Genomic DNA, 10,316 nt, shown 5'->3' with positions numbered 1-10,316 from the left:
ACCTATTCCTGCTTTCCCAGGACTCCTGCCTGCCTCTCCAGCTTCATCTAAGATCATTCTGTCCCTTGTACTTCAGCCACTCTGGTCTCTTTTGGGCATGTGAGTTGTTTCCAGGTTTTAGCTATTACAAAAGCTCGTGTCTTCTCCTTCCCAGCATTTATCTTATATTCTGTAATTATATGCTGATTGTTTGATTGATGTCTGTCTCTGCTACTAGACGGTAAGATCCATAGGAGCAAGCCCTACACTTGTCTTGCTCATTTTGCATCTCTAGTGCCTAATGTAGTGCCTGACACATAGTAGATCCACAGTGCATATTTGTTGAATAAGTAAATACACTGATATGGTGTGTCCCCACCCAAATCTCATGTCAAGTTGTAATCTCCACATGTTGAAGGAGGGGCCTGGTGGGAGGTGATTGGATCATGAGGGCGGTTTCTAGTGGTTTAGCACCATTAGTGCTGTCTCGTGGTAGAGTTCTCATGAGACCTGATTGTTTAGAAGTGTGTAGCACTTCCAGGCCGGGTGCGGTGGCTCACGCCTGTAATCCCAGCACTTTGGGAAGCCAAGGCGGGTGGATCACGAGGTCAGCAGTTCGAGACCAGCCTGACCAACGTGGTGAAACCCTGTCTCTACTAAAAATACAAAAATTAGCCGGGCGTGGTGGTATGCACCTGTAATCGCAGCTACTCAGGAGGCTAAGGCAGGAGAATCGCTTGAAACCGGGAGGCAGAGGTTGCAGTGAGCCGAGATTGCATCATTGCACTCCAGCCTGGGCGACAGAGTGAGACTCCGTCTAAAAAAAAAAAAAGTGTGTAGCACTTCCTCCTTTGCTCTCTCTCTTCTGCTCTGCCATTTGCCTGCTTCCATTTCACCTTCCTCCATGAATGTAAGTTTCCTGAGGCCTCCCAGTTATGCTTCATGTATAGCCTACAGAACTGTGAGCCAATTAAACCTCTCTATAAATTACCCAGTCTCAGGTAGTTCTTTATAGCAGTGTGAGAACAGACTAACATGTACACCTCCAGTTTACAAATTAAGAAACTGAGGCTCTGAGAGGGAAGGTGCCCTCAGGTTGCAGACCTGGAGCTAGAAGCCACATTTCCTGATTCTTCAATGCTCTTTTCACCATACCCCAATGCCTCTGATGAGATGATGAGTGAAAACATTTTGCTGTTGCTTTTACACAATTCTAGTGTAAGGATTGCTGTGTTATGACTATTGTCGTTGTTATTATTATCGGATGGACATCAGAATATCAGCTCCAGGAGAGCAGCAATGGTGTTTCATTTTCCACTGGATCCCAGCACCTCAGTACAGTGCTTGGAACAGAGGAGACACATTGGTGGGATTGACAGTTAACTATTGGTTGAATTGCAGCATTGTTGGCATAGACTAGTATAAAGAAAAATGTCAGCTCCTTTTAAAAGCAGATGCTATGGAACTGTTCATATGTTTTCATTTTGCTGGGACTTTATGGGACTGATTATTGTTTAAATTAAGAAGCTGGTGACTGGTACCTGGAAATCTGTCACATGCTAAATGGTATTTACTGAAACTCAGTAATCCCAAACTTCCTCTGGTTGCACTCAGGCAGGTTGACTTTCATTTTCCTCCTTGGGAAAAAGTTACCTTGAATCATGAAGGATGGAAAAAAGAGGACACTCAAAAGGCCACAAGGAACCTACCAAAGAGAATTAGGGCTTTGCTCATTGTTGGCAAGCAAATTGCTGCTGCTCATTGCAAATGAATCTTATTTGTCCACCATCAAGTCTTATCTGCTCATCGTGGCGGGTCCTGCTGCTGCGCTGCTTGGCAGCAGATGGGTTCCAGGGATGGCAGCTCCATGGAAGTAATAAAATGGCATTTCTTTTCCAATTGTCTCTCATTGAGACCTCTTGGTAATTCAGATTGATTGTCTTGCAGCCCAGCACAGGGACTGACTGAGTGAAGTTTGTCTGGGCCCGGGCTTTTATTGCTGTCTCAGGAACTGAATGATATACACAGCCAGATTATTCTCCAGCTGCCCAAGGGTTCTGTCCTTTCCAGTCAGGGGCAAGCCCTGAAGGTGGGTGAGGCGAGGAGGCTCCTTCAAGTCTGGAACCAGGCTTCTGGACTCCTGGCCCAGTGCTCTGTTTAGAGCAGCTGATACATTACCAGGAACAGGCCTATGATAGTCTTCATCACCTGCCTCAGCCAGGACCACGGTGCCTCAGCATTCCCAGTGGCTTTAGGCTTTGTCTGCAGTGGGAATGTCTTGTCCATCCCCTAAGATCCATCCATCTGGGAGTCCCAAAATGCTCCCAGGGGTGCAGCCCCACACCCTTCCTGTGGCCCTGCCTAAGCTCTTCGTGCCTGAGGGAACGGAGAGAATCAACAGCTTCTTAGTTTTGAGCTGTTTATCAGTTTTTTTGTTTTTTGTTTTTGAGATGGACTCCTTGCTTTGTCGTCCAGGCTGGAGTGCAGTGGCACAATCTCGGCTCACTGCAACCTCTGCTTCCTGGGTTCAAGTGATTCTCCTGCCTCAGCGTCCCGAGTAGCTGGGACTACAGGTGCATGCCACTACGCCTGGCTAATTTTTGTGTTTTTAGTAGAGACGGGGTTTCACCATGTTGGGCAGGCTGGTCTTGAGCTCCTGACCTCAGGTGATCCACCAGCCTCAGCCTCCCAAAGTGTTGGGATTACAGGCGTGAGCCACTGTGCCCGGCCTAACTGTTTTGTTTTTATGAGCAGGGAGAGTCAGAGGTTCTGGGGTGCTGAGAGTGAATCTGGGGTCTGGCAGGGCACTATACACCCCCTCACCCCAACAGCTAAAGCAACAGCTAGAGTCTCTGCTCTGAAGGCTCTTGAAAGTCCTGTGTTTAAAGGGCCAGGCCCCCACCCCTGGGAGCAAGGCCAACCTCGTGCCCCCTTGTACCCTCTCCTTTCTATTTCTGTAAATTTTTTTAGTTCTCCTCCTGGCCCCGTCTCCTCTTTCCCTCATTTCTGTATCCCCATCCCCTCAGACCCATCTACCCCTCAACCCCATCTGACTGCCGATTGAAAAGGCCTGATAATAATGTGAAATAATATAGTATCACCCAGAGGCTGCTGACAGGCAGTGTGGCCACCTCTGAAAACAGGCAGGGAGGCAGGGAGGGCAAGGAAATTATAGGCTGCACAAAGGAGAAAAAGTTAAAGTGAGAGCTCCATAAAAGAAAGTGGAACTATTATGCTGCAAAATGCCAACTCATTACAAAGCGGCCAAATAAGAGAGAAATACGGCGCTGCCTGTAATAGCAGTTTACAAGGGAACATTGTACGGCAACAGAAGAGACGCTGCTATAATTTGCTCTAACAACTCCAATTATCCCTTTTATTGATTTGGCAACACATTTAATAGGAGTAGCCACACCTCTTCTGTTACAAATCATTAAAGGTGTTGAACGGTGTAATTTTAAAATTGTCCTCCTACAGTTGTCAGTATGACAGCATAATTCCCCCTGATTTCGGCTATGTAAACACCGAGGCACAGTCATTTCCCCCTTACAAGGCCAGAGATGTTGTCAGCCTGGGGTTTTTGTGCAGAAACATCCATTTAATGCATATCTTTTTTTCCCCAGCCCGCACTCCTAATTGCAGTGAGGTTTGGTTTACTTTTTTTTTTTCCTTTCTCTCTCACTCCTTCCCTCTTTTCTTCCAACTAAGAGGTGTGTGTGATGGGGGAGGTCAGGGACGGAAATAAACAGGCGGTTTGGTCTTCTCTTTCTTCCCTGGCAGCCTTAATTGCTACTTAAGCGTGGGCCCTGCACTTAACATCCGGGGGACAGGCCCGGTGCGTGGTGCACGCCGGGCGCGCTGTGCACAGTCTCCGGAGGCCGCCAGTGCGACCCCGCCCCACCCGCGCACCCCCGCCCGGAGGGCCCCAGCGCGCATGCGCTCTCTGCAGGGCGGCCTGTGGGGCTGTGCACGCGAGGCCAGCTCCTAGGGGCTGGGCGGTCAGCGGGGTCAAGGGACAGCCACGCTGGGACGGAGGACGGGGACGGGGGAGCCCCTGCGGCGCCACTTCTTCCTCTCCGAGTCCTGTCTGCCCTTGATGGAGCCACTGGTGGGGTTACTTGCTGGCGGTCGGCCACTTTCGCCCCTCCCTCGCCAGCCCGCCAGCTCCCTAAGGTTTTGTGGTTTTTTTGTCACCACCACACCTCAGTGTTGAGCTAAGTGAGGACGTCCCCCCAGCAAATGTATTGGACGGAAGGAAACGGTGTGCGGGAGGAGGCGGAGGAAAGTAGGCCACCCGGGGCTCAAGTGGTGAGAAGAGGCAGCCAGGCAGGGTGGCAGGTGGGGTGTGGCCAGCTTGTTGGGTGTCCCACCCTGTGCTGTTGGGGGCGTGGAGGGTAGTGTGGGGTGGCCAGGGCGGGCTCACGTCCTCATCCCCCTCCTCTTTCCCAGAACCACACCCAAACCCTCTTCAACCCCCTGTGTGTGGGCTGTGGCAGGGGTCAACCTCTTGTGTTGAGGTCCCCTAGGGGCCCACCCCAGTCTACTAGGAACCAGGGGTCGGATGCTGTCAGGGGAAGCCGTGTGGCTTGAGGAGTCGAGACCCTTTCCAAATCCACCCCTGTGGAATCTTGAGCAAATCCCCACACCCGACTTAGCTTCAGTGTGGTGGAGGTGGGCCCAGCGCCTCTCTTGAGGGAGTGCTGCTGTAGGTACCTTCCAGCAGGCCAGGCTCCTGAGCTGGGATCACCATGAAGCTGGCATCTCTCCTGGTAGCACCTATTCTGGGGCCTTGAGCTCCGACACTCTTACACTGGAGTTGAATTTAAGCTGCAGCGGGAGGGCTTTAAGCTAGACCCGCAGAATTTGAGCTCTAAGGACTTGCTTAAGATTGGGAGAGTAACTTCCTCTGCAAGGGGGCCAGCAGAGGGGCTCTCGGGTTGAAGGAGGGTTATGCTGGCCCAAGCATTGCCATCATAGCTACAGCTGGGCTGTGCCTCAGAGTCTGCAGGACCAGGGCCCTTGGCCTTGGCTCCCAGGACAGTTGGGAGATGGAGGGCAGCCCCAGTAGCTGCCATCTTCCTGTCATCTACCCACACGTCTCCAGATCTGTTTGCCTGCATCAGGGCCTGACTCCTGCCCCACATGGGCCTGTGTACCATTCAAGAAGAAAGCTTAGCTATCTCCAACCCCGGCATTCCCACAAGGGAAAGCTTGAGATCTGCTGAGGGAGGGTCCCGGGAAGAGGCCTTCTTCTGTTCTCCTGTACAGCAGAGGTGTTGGCATGTGCACGTGTGTGTCTGCATGTGTGTGCATCTGTGAACATCTGTCTGTGGCTCTCGTTCTGAGCACCTGTGTGTCTCCGCTTCTGCCTTGTTCTGTCTTGGCACCTCTGGGTGTCTGTATGTCTTTTTCTAATCCTGGCTCTCTTCTTGTGCTTCTCTGGGCCTCGTCTTTTCATCTTTGTGTTTTTTGCTTACTGTATTGTAATATCCATTTCCATGCTGGAATTCTCCTACCAGACCATGGGCTCTGTGAGGGCAAAGACTGTCTTTTATCTTCCCATGTGTGCACATAGTAGGAGCCTAGTACATTTCTGTGGAGTAAATGAATGGAGATCTGGCTCTGTTAAGAATCCCTTAGTGTCTGTGTCTCTGGCTGCCTGACTTTCTGGGTCTCTGTGACCCTCAGAAGCTAGTTTTGTGGTTCTGTGTAGGGGTATACCTGGTTTATTCCCATGCATATGTGTATTTCTTGTGGTAGTTTTTCTCTCCTTGTCTATGTCCGTTTCAGGTTTGTTGATCTGCCTGAAAGTCTCTGCATGTGGCCGCACATCTCTCCTTATGCCTGCTGGTCTCAGAGTATAATGGGTGCTGAGTCCAAAGCAGGTGTTTCCTGGGCATTCGTGGCAGGGGAATTGGACTTCCAAATCTGCCCCCTCTCCACGTGGGTGAGCTTCTCCCAGACTCTCCATCATAAGAGGCTGTGAGCACCCGAAACTGATCACCTTCTCAGCCTAGAATGGGAGTGAGCTGTGGTCCTCTCCCTCTCTTCCACTCACTGTGACCCCAATCACAGCACCTGCCCTTCTCTAATTGGCCGATGTCAATGGAAGGGGGAAGGGAAGGCTGATGTCCAAGGAGGAAATCCCATTAGGTGAGCCAGAGCCAAGTTATTAGTGGTTAAGATGTAATTGGAGTTGGTGAATAATCTCATTCAATTCATCACGTATTGATGGCGCATCCAGCTGTGTGACCTTGGGTGCGGTGCTTCACCTCTCTGATGAAATAAGACCTTAATGTTTGCCAAGGACCCTGGATTTCTGAGATTCTGAGTCCCTGAAGCTGGAAGGAATCTCTACCGAATTCCGATCACTTGCTGCTGCCTCTCTCCTTGCTTCTGAGTTATTTGTGCAATTACCTGCATTCCCTCCTAAACTCTACGTTCCTTCAGGCCAGGGTCTTATATAACTATCCCGCACAGTTTAGTGCCTTGCACACAGTGGGTGATTTATCAGTTTTTCTGAATGGATGACTGAATGCTAGGCACTGTGATTAATAACAAAGAAATAGAATTAGAAGCCCTGTGCTTAGGCAGTATACAATTTTAGGGGAACGGGGAGGGCGGAGATGACCTTTGCACTTTATATTATAGCTTTGGGAACTTGTGTGAGTTCCTCAGCCTCTTTGTGCCTCTATCTCCTCATTAATAACATGCAAATAATAACGGCTACCAACTAAGGATTTTGTGAGGATTAAATGTGATCATATGTACAGTTAAATCCTTCATGTAGTGTTTGGCACTTAGTAGATCCTTAATTAATGTGTGTTCCTGCTCTATTCCCAACTAGAGAACAAGCACCAAGCCCTGTGGATTTCAGAAGGTGAGAAATCACTGATGGGTGGGGTTTTTGGATTGAAGCTGGGGAGTGGGGATCTATAGCGAGATTTCTAGACTGCTTTATTGTACCCCATGCTTCTTTTTTTTTTTAATTTCCCCTCACTTCCTCCCCTCCCAACACACATGAAGACAAATAGCAGGTGCTCAGAAAGTATTTATTGAATTAATGCAGAAAATGAAGCCCATTTCTTTGTGGCTAAAGATAGCAGATCTCAAACCAGGCTTCTCAATGGAATCACCTGGGATCTTTTTAGAAATCTACTTTCTTGCCCCTCAAATCCAAAATTCAGTCTGTCTCACACACACACACACTGATCAGAATCTCCAGGCTTGGGCTCAGAACTAATGTTTTTTAAAGCTGCCCAAGTGACTCTGATATGTGGACAATTTGGGATATCCTGGCTTAGGATATGATCAAGATGATAAATATTTAATGTACATTTGAAAATAATTGATATCAGATTGTAGGATATAAATGTTAAACATTCAATTATAATTTAAATATTGTTTATACAAGCCTGTGTTCATACCCATGTTCCACTCCCATGTCTGCTTAACCACATGGGGGAATATTGGAGTTGAGGGTGAGGAAGGGTGCGTGTCTCAGTGGGGCTTGAAATTGGGACTGGAAGGAGAGCTTGGCCCAGATCAGAGACATGAAGCAACCAAAAGGGAAAGAGAGAAGGCTGGGCATGATCTGCAAAGCTATAGAAAGAGCTGGTTACTACATCCACTTCCTTTGGCCAGAACTCCACCTCCACGGAGTCCTCAAAGATCTTCTCCTGAACTCCGCACTCCCCAGCCTTGAGAGGAGACACAGGAGCTGGAGGAAGCAGCTTTATCCCTCACTTTGTGGTTCAGTCCAGCCTGTTTTCCAAGGAGTAAAGGGCAGTGGAAGGATAACTAAGAAAATAATAATAACAAATGAAAGCATCTCTGTGGAGCTTCGAGATGGTTTTGTGGTTTTGACATCCTTGGTTTATTGTGTCTGCTATGCTTGTCATTACAAGGAACTACATCGTCTCTTTAGTGTGACCAACACATGCTGAGTCCCTGCTATGTGCCAATCCAACCCTGTAAGATAGAGGTCATGACTATTTCCATTTTACAGATGGGGAACTGTGGCTCAGAACCCAGATCCCTTGACCCCAAGGCTCATGATTTTCCTGCATGCCTTCCTGGGAATGGCTTCAGCCGATGGAGCCTGGGATGAAGAGACCTGGGATGAAGAGACCGACCAGCTCCCTGGACCACACCCTGTCCTTCTCCTTGTGGTCCCTTAGCTCTCCTTTCTTGTTGCTTCTGCCCTCATCCTTTTCCTGAGTGGTCTCTCCTCAAGTGTGTGTCTGGTGCCCCAGGAAGCTCCTCTTTCACCCACCCCTCCACCACCTGCCCTGTTTGATTTGACTTCATTCATTCGCTTGTCTATTCATCTACCTTTTTTCACCTAGCAAGCACTTGGCAAGCTTGGCCAGGCATTGTGCTAGGCTCGGGTGTCCAGAGGTGAGGAAGACCTTTCAGAGCTCCCAAGCAAGAGAGGGCAGTACATTCAAGGCCAGTACATTGGGTTCGGCACTCCAAGGGCAGAGAAGAGAAACCAGCCTCCAACTTGGCCCTGTGAAAACTGGACTTTTCATGTTGCACATGACAAGGGTCCAGCCAGAATGGCTAAAACAACCCACACTCTGGGGGTACCTCAAGCAATGGGGATAGAATCGACCCTGAGGATGCCCAGCAGATCAATTGCATGGGCCACGGGCCTTCCTGGGTTGGAAGGGTGCGCCTTCCTCTAATCTTCTACCCGCAGAGCCCCTCGGGAGGCTTCTTTATTCTGGTTAACTTTCAGGTCCCTCCAAATGATCTGTCTTCAGAAGGGCTCCACCTCCTTCGAAGTGGCATTCTTCCCTCGAGTTCTGTCCATCCCACTGTGTGTGTATGTAAGATAGCAAGAGAGATGGAGGCACACATGCATGCTTATATCCCATCTCAGCCTTTCTCCGTGGCGGGTCTTGGGCAGTAATTGAAGAGCTGGAGCCCCCATTCTATGCAGTGAGCCCCACTCTTGCCCTGTGTGGGGAGCATGTGGGCAGAGCCACCACAGGAGTCCCTATCCTGGTGGGGAAGAGAAGGCATGACTTGAGAGCTCTCACCAGAGCCTAGGCTCAGGAGAAGAGCAAGCCAGTGGGACAGGAAGGAAGAGGAGGAGAAAAAAGGACAGACCTTGACAGTGGGATGACCAAGGGCAGAATCCTGGGACAGCCAACAGCTGCCACCTCCCAGGAAGACAGGAACCAGGGCCCCTTGACAGGAGCAAGACTCCCACCCCCAGTGGCTGAGCCTCCTGCCTGGGAGGTTGGCTGGACCCAACCAGGCCGGGGTTGTATGTGTCCCCCAGCGGGGACAGTGTTGGCAGTTCTAAGGTCTCAAGGGCCAACGGGTTAAGCAGGCAGCAGGAAAGTTTGTGGTGTCAGCCCTTTTCTAGCTCCCTCTCCCTCATCCCACACCATGTCCCCCGACAAGCCCCCAACCCAATCCTCCTCCTCCTGTCCTGCTCCTCCTCCCTTTTCCATTTGGAAGAAGGAGGCTTGCTGTCTTTGTATTTTAACTGTAGCAAAAAGATTAAATTGTTTACGAGCCGGGAGCCTCTGCTGGTTGGATGAGCCGGAAGAGACAAAGATAGACATTCTAATTCTCCCCTGTTCTCCAGGCCTCCGTCCCCCTGGCTGCTGCTAATTCTTTTATCTGCCCCCAACACTCCAGGCATTATGTGCATTCATAAAAAAGGGGGGGTGGAGTGGAGAGAACCCTCGCCGAAGCCAGCAAAATTACTGTTCTCTGCGCGGTTTCTCCGATAGCAATCTCTTGAATGCTGATTACTTTTTTCCCCTCTCCCCTGCCCCCTCCCCCCTTCCCCAGCACCCAACATAAGTTGGTCTTTAACCCTTTATCTTTAGCAAGCAGAAAGACATGGAAAACATCTCACTCAGTGGGTGGAAAAAAAAAAAAAGCAAGGGGGGCAGGGAAAGAAAAAAAAAAAAACAACCCAGCACAGAGAAGAATTACTGTTATCTCCTCACCAGAAGAGGAACAGCAGAGATAAGGGAAGCCTGAAGAATTAAAAGAAACATAGCGTTGGGGCTCTAAATTCATGCCGAAGCCGGTTGTATTTGTCTGTCACGGGGGTTCATAATTTTCTGAGGTTGTTTTGATAGACTTATTGTGCGGACTGCATAGAAAACTCATCAGCATTTGTTGCCTCTGAGCGTTATTGTCAGAGGTAACTGCGTGTCTGTAGACTGGGGGAGATAATGGCTGAAGTAGAAAGCAGATAAAGCCCAGGCTCTTCTCATTAAGGACTATCTCTGCCTCCGCAGACCGGCCGGGATTGAGTGACTGGGGCGGCAGCACGGGGCATACATTATGCCAGCAAAAGCAAAAGG

The 10,316-nt window shown here is 49.7% G+C and overlaps 1 long non-coding RNA gene across 1 annotated transcript; it reads left to right on the top strand.

Annotated features, from left to right (window-relative positions):
- The first annotated feature begins 3,400 nt into the window (after positions 1–3,400).
- On the top strand, positions 3,401–9,982 carry LOC117976503 (uncharacterized). The gene is made up of 3 exons (XR_008621615.2): positions 3,401–4,087; positions 6,827–6,859; positions 7,624–9,982. It is a non-coding gene; the product is annotated as an uncharacterized LOC117976503 (long non-coding RNA).
- The last annotated feature ends 334 nt before the right edge of the window (positions 9,983–10,316 follow it).

This window comes from Pan paniscus, chromosome 19 (assembly GCF_029289425.2).
Source record: "Pan paniscus chromosome 19, NHGRI_mPanPan1-v2.0_pri, whole genome shotgun sequence".
NCBI lineage: Eukaryota > Metazoa > Chordata > Mammalia > Primates > Hominidae > Pan > Pan paniscus.
This window is presented reverse-complemented; position numbering and strand designations above follow the sequence as displayed.